Genomic DNA, 6,562 nt, shown 5'->3' on the forward strand with positions numbered 1-6,562 from the left:
AGAAGCACTGTTCTAAGCGCTGGGGGGATACGAGGTTATCAGGTTGTCCCACGAGGGGCTCACAGCTTTAATCCCCATTTTACAGATTAGATCACTGAGGCTTAGAGAAGTGAAGTTACTTGCCCAAAGTCACACAGCTGACAAGCGGTGGAGGCAGGATTAGAACCCATGACCTCGGACTCCCAAGCCCGGGCTCTTTCCACTGAGCCACGCTGCTTCCATAATAATAATCATAATTATGGTATTTGTTAAGCACTTACTACTACTAATAATAATTATGGTATTCGTTAAGCATGTACTATGTGCCAAGCACTGTTCTAAACTCTGGGGTGGACACAAGATAATCAGGTTGTCCCACGTGGGGCTCACAGTCTTTATTCCCATTGGACAGATGAGGTCACTGAGGCCCGGAGAAGTGAAGTGACTTGTCCAAGGTCACACAGCAGACAAGTGGCAGAGCCGGGATTAGAACCCACATCCTCTGACTCCCAAGCCACTAGGCCATGCGGCTTACTAGTCATTCATTTATTCAATCGTATCTATTGAGCGCTTACTGTGTGCAGAGCGCTGAACTAAGCACTTGGGAGAGGATGATAGGACAACAGACATACATTTCCCACCCACAGCGAGCTCACAGTCTGTTCTAAGGACTGGGGTAAACAATAATGATAATGGTCCTTATAAAGCGCTTACTATGTGCCAAGCACCGTTCTAAGCGCTGGGGTAGGTACACAATAATCCGGTCGGGGTAATTACAAGTTAATTAGGTCGACACAGTCCCTGTACTGCATGGGGCTCACAGTCTAAATAAGGGGGGAGAACAGGTATTTTAAAATTGAGGAAACTGGGGTGCAAATCTATGCAAATAATTATGAAAAATTAAATGATTAATCAACCCGATTAATTTGTATCTATCCCAGCGTTTAGAACAGGTCTTGGCACATAGTAAGCGCTTAACAAGTAACCAAAATAAGAATTACTATTAATAATTAATGTTAATGATAGTAATCAACAGGAGCAATATTAAAAGCCAGTAATTAATAATTAATTGTTATGGTCGATTAAGATTAATAATAGATCATGATAAATTATTATACTGAAAAGATGGGGCGGAGAGGATGAAGAAAAACACGACGCTATCGTTTCACACTGGGCTAGGTTTGAAGATCGCTGATTTAAGTCCCGTGTTTTTTGTTTTTGTGTTTTCTTCTCCAGATGCGAGGGAGGTTGGGGAGGTAAACTCCTTCCAAGGTAGGGATCATGTCAACAGTATCGAACTGTGCTCTCCCAAGCGCTCGGTTCAGTGCTCTGCACATAGTAAGCGCTTAACAAATACGATGGAAGGAATAAATGAGTAATTATGGTATTCGGTAGGCACTTACTATTTGACAGGCACTGTACTGAGCACTGGGGTGGCTACAAGCAAATTGGGTTGGACCTGGAGAGAGGGAGCGTCACTGTTTATTGTTGTATTGTACTTTCTCAAGCGCTTAGTACAGTGCTCGGCTCATAGTAAGCGCTTAATAAATACGATTGAATGAATGAATGAATGAATGACTACTTATGGCATTTGTTAAGCGCTTACTATGTGCCAGGCACTGAACTGAGCGCTGGGGTGGCTACAAGCAAATTGGGTTGGATCCAGAGAGAGGGAGCGTCACTGTTTATTGTTGTATTGTACTTTTTCAAGCGCCTTGTACAGTGTTCTGCACATAGCAAGCGCTTATTAAATACGATTGAATGAATGAATGAATACTTATGGTATTAAGCACTTACTATGTGCCAGGCACTGTATAGAACGTTGGGGAGGGGGCGGAGGCTACAAGCAAATCGATTTGGATACAATGAGAGAGAACGACACTGTTTATTGTTGTACTTTCCCAGGCGCTTAGTACAGTGCTCTGCACACAGTAAGCGCTTAATAAATACGATCGATTGAACGAATGAATGATTATGGTATTTGTTAGGCGCTTAACTATGTGCCAGGCACTGTACAGAGCTCTGGGGTAGCTACAGAAAAATCGATTTGGACACACAGAGAACGTCACCGTTTATTGTTGTAGTGTACTTTCCCAAGCGCTTAGCACAGTGCTCTGCACCTAGTAAGCGTTAAATAAATACGAGAGAAGGAATGAAGGGGAGGAGGAAGGGAAAGGGGGGTGAATTGGGTCCCTCTCGCCCCATCCCGGACTTCTCTCTCCCTCAGGTCCGCAGGAATGGCGATGCTGACCTTCAGTCGGGTCAGTTCTCGGTTGGTCAAGTTGTGTTTGTCTTCCCTCCTCCTCCCAAACCGTTGACCTGCAGGACTGGCCCAGGGAGGGATAATCCCAGAGGGAATGGGGTCGTCGCCAGGGAGAGGAGGAAGGAGAGGGAAGGGAGGAGGGGAGAGGGCCAGGGAGTCGCCTTCATTCGTTCGATCGGATTTATCGAGCGCTTACCGGGTGCAGAGCACTGGACTAAGCGCTTGGAAAGGACAGTTCAGCAAGAGGGAGAGACAATCCCTACCCAACAACGGGCTCACAGTCCGGGAGGGTCCGTCTTTGGCTTTTTGAGACTACGGTGAGGGGCGGGGATGGTTCTGGGCCTATCGGTAAATTTGGCCCAGGGAGAAATGGCCTTAATAATAATAATAATACCATATTATTATTTTTTATTAAGCTACCTGTGAAGCGCTTACTAAACGCCGAGCCCCGTTCGAAGCACTGGGGTAATAAGGTTGTCCCACCTGGGGCTCACACAGAGTGATGGGGTTGTCCCACGTGGGGCTCACGGCCTTAATCCCCATTTTCCAGATGAGGGAACTGAGGCCCAGAGAAGTGAAGGGACTTGCTCAAAGTCACCCCGCTGGCGGAGCGGGATTAGAACCCACGACCTCTGACTCCCAAGCCCGGGCTCTTTCCACTGAGCCAGGCCTGGCTGGCCGGAGCCTCGGCCCCTGTCCGTCTGTCTCTTCGGCAGAGATGAGATGAGGGTCGGGGCCTTCCCAGGGCATCCAGGGTTGGTCCGTGACTTTGGGGTCGCCCAAGGGCGGGCCAAGGCCGGCTGTCCGTCTTGGGAAGGGATTCATTCATTCAATAGTATTTATTGAGCGCTTACTATGTGCAGAGCACTGGACTAAGCGCTTGGAATGGACAAATCGGCAAGGGACGGGCTGGAGGTGCCACGATTAGACCGTAAGCCCGTCAAACGGCAGGGACCGTCTCTATCTGTTGCCGACTTGTTCATCCCAAGCGCTTAGTCCAGTGCTCTGCACATAGTAAGCGCTCAATAAATACTATTGAATGAATGAATGTGGAGGGCGGGAAAGAGCCGGAGCCAGGGTCCTCTCTTCCAATCTGCCTCCCTTCTCCCTTCTCTGTCTTTAGGAGGTTGGGCCGGGGGCAGGGAGAGGCCAGGGGCAGAGAAGGGGGAGGGCAGAGGGGCAGGGAAGGGCAGAGCCAGGGGCAGAGAGGGGGCAGGACGAGGGGCAGAGAAGGGGGTGGGTTAGAGGCCGGGAGGGGCAGAGCCAGAGGCAGAGAGGGGGCAGGGAGAGGGGCAGAGAAGGGGGAGGGCAAAGGGGCCGGGAGGCGGAGGGGGGGAGCCCTCTAGACTTTGAGGTCCTTGTGGCCGTAGATTGTCACTTTTTATTGTTGCATTTTACTTTCCCAAGCGCTTAGGCCAGTGCTCTGCACACACTAAATCCTTAATAAATACGATTGAATGAATGAGGGGACAGGGAGGGGAGCGGAGGAGGGAGAGGGGAAGGAGGAGGAGGAGGGAGAGGGGCAAGGAGGAAGAGGAGGAGGAGGAGGAGAAGAGCGGGAGGGCGGGCACGGGCCCAGCCTGACCCCTAGCGTCAGTTTCCGGGTTCACGCAATAGTATTTCATTCAATAGTATTTATTGAGCGCTTACTATGTGCAGAGCACTGGACTAAGCGCTTGGAACGGACAGTTCGGCAACAGAGACCATCCCTGCCCAATGACGGGCTCACAGTCTAATCGGGGGAGACGGGCAAAAACAAGACGACATCATCACAAGCCCTGGGGTCTGCGGGGCTCCTCCTGCCCACCCCCCCCCCATCACCGCCAACCCCATCATCACCCCAAAGTGACCCCCTGGGTCCTCTCTGCTCAGCACCTACCCGCCTACCTTTGGTTCGATTTATTTTGCTCACTCGGTATGTCTGCGAAGCTCGGGTTACTCTGCGATCATTCGTTCAGTAGTATTTATTGAGCACTTACTGTGTGCAGAGTACTGGCCTAATTGCTTGGGAGAGTTTTATTATTATTATTATTGTTATTATTACGTGCCATCCACTCGTTTCCGATTAAAAGCGACTCCATTTCTCCAGGACGTCTCGTCCTCTGTCATAATCCGCAACCTTTCTAATAATAATAATAATAATGTTGGTATTTGGTAAGCGCTCACTATGTGCAGAGCACTGTTCTAAGCTCCGGGGTAGATCCAGGCTAATCAGGTTGTCCCTCGTGAGGCTCACAGTCTTCATCTCCGTTTTACAGATGAGGGAACTGAGGCACAGAGAAGCTAAGTGACTTGCCCACAGTCACAAGTGGCAGTTGCGATTCGAACCCATGACCTCTGACTCCCAAGGCCGTGCTCTTTCCACTGAGCCACGCCGCTTCCCATAGTTCTGATTATTTGTCCAAAATGTGCTCAACTAAGTCGAGTCGTCTGGCCTTCCAAAGACCACTCTGGTTTAATTCGCTCTAAAATCCATCGGTTTGGCTTCCGGGCGGTCCATGGTATTTGCCGACAGTCTTCTCCAACACCCCATTTCAAAAGAATCGATGTTGTTTCTAACCAGTTTTTTTCACCGTCCGGCTCTCGGATCCGTACGTCGTCACTGGAAACGCCACGGGGTTGACAATTTGTATTTTCGTGGCAAGTTACATCCCTATTTTCAGGACTTTCTCCGGGCTTTTCATAGCAAGTCTTCCTAACATTAATCTTCGGCGTATTTCCTGGCTACTATTTCCTTTATTATTGATCATCGATCCCGGGAGAGAAAAACTGTAAGCTATTTCAATCTTCTCTCCGTCCACTACAAATGTGTCAAAACTTCTAGTTGTCAAGATCTTTGTTTTCTTGACATTCAACTATAGGCCCAACTTGGGCAGTACAATATAATACTGAACAGAAACATTCCCTGCCCACAATAAGCTTACAGTCTAGAGGGGGAAGCAGACCCTAACCCTAACCCTATCTTAATAGAAATAAATAAATGACAGATATGGACGAAAGAGCTGTGGGACTGGGAAGGGAGATGAATAAAGGGAGCAAGTCAGGGCGACGCATAAGGGACTGGAAGAAGATTCATTCGTTCGGTCAATCGTATTTATTGAGCGCTTAGTGTGTGCAGAGCCCTTTACGGAGCGCTTGGAGAGTACAGTTCAGCAATAAAGAGAGACAATCCCTGCCCACGGTGGGCTTACAGTCTAGAAGGGGGTCGACAGACATCAAAACAAGTAAACGGGCATCCATATAAATAAATAGAAATAGAGCTATATACACATCAAAAAAAAAAAAAGAAAACAGGCATCCATATAAATAGAATTATAGATATATACATAAGTGCTGTGGGGAGGGAGGGAGAGCAGAAGGAGTGAGTTGAGGTGATGTGGAAGGGAGGGGAAACTGAGGAAAAGATGCACTCTGTATGTGAATGTTACAGTAGTTTATATCCTATTAAATTTATTATATTAAGGGCTTCCTGAGTGCAAAAAAAATCCTCCGGTGGGAATTAATAACAATAATAATAATAATAGTAATGGTATTTGTTAAGTGCTTACTATATGCCAGGCACTGTACTAACTGCTGGGGTGGGTACAAGCAAATTGGATCGGGCACAGTCCTCGCCCCACATGGGGCTCACAGACTCCATCCCCATTTTACAAATGAGGGAACTGAGGCACAGAGAAGTGAAGGGACTCGCCCAAGTTCACACAGCAGACAAGTGGCGGAGCCGGGATTAGAATCCACGACCTTCTGACTCTCAGGCCCGGCCACTGAGACATGGTCCCCGTCCTCCGGGGCGGGGGGGGGGGGGGGAGGGTGTCTCTCAGTCTAAAAAGTGGGCAAGAAATTCTCCATCTCCATACGATCCTGCGCCCACCCTTTCCCGTTCATTCAATCGTATTTATTGAGCGCTTACCGTGGGCAGAACACCGTACTAATCGCTGGGTAAGCACTCAGGGTGTGCCAGGCACTGTGCTAAGCGCTCTATTATTATGATCGCCCTATTTATTTTGTTAACGAGGCGTACATCCCCTTGATTCTATTTATCTGGATGATGTCGTCTTGTTTCGTTTGGCTCTGCGGCCCGTCTCCCCGGATTAGACTGTGGGCCCGTCGTTGGGCGGGGATGGTCTCTCCCCGGCGTCCAGTTGTCCATTCCAGGCGCTTAGTACGGTGCTCTGCACCTAGTAAGCGCCCAATAGATACGACCGGATGAATGGATCCAAGAAAATCGGATGGGACCGTAGTCCCCGTCCAGCGTGGGGCTCTCAGTCTTCACCCCCATTATTAATAATAATAATGATAAGGATAATGGTATCTGTTAGG

This window comes from Ornithorhynchus anatinus, chromosome 13, assembly GCF_004115215.2.
Source record: "Ornithorhynchus anatinus isolate Pmale09 chromosome 13, mOrnAna1.pri.v4, whole genome shotgun sequence".
Taxonomy (NCBI): domain Eukaryota; kingdom Metazoa; phylum Chordata; class Mammalia; order Monotremata; family Ornithorhynchidae; genus Ornithorhynchus; species Ornithorhynchus anatinus.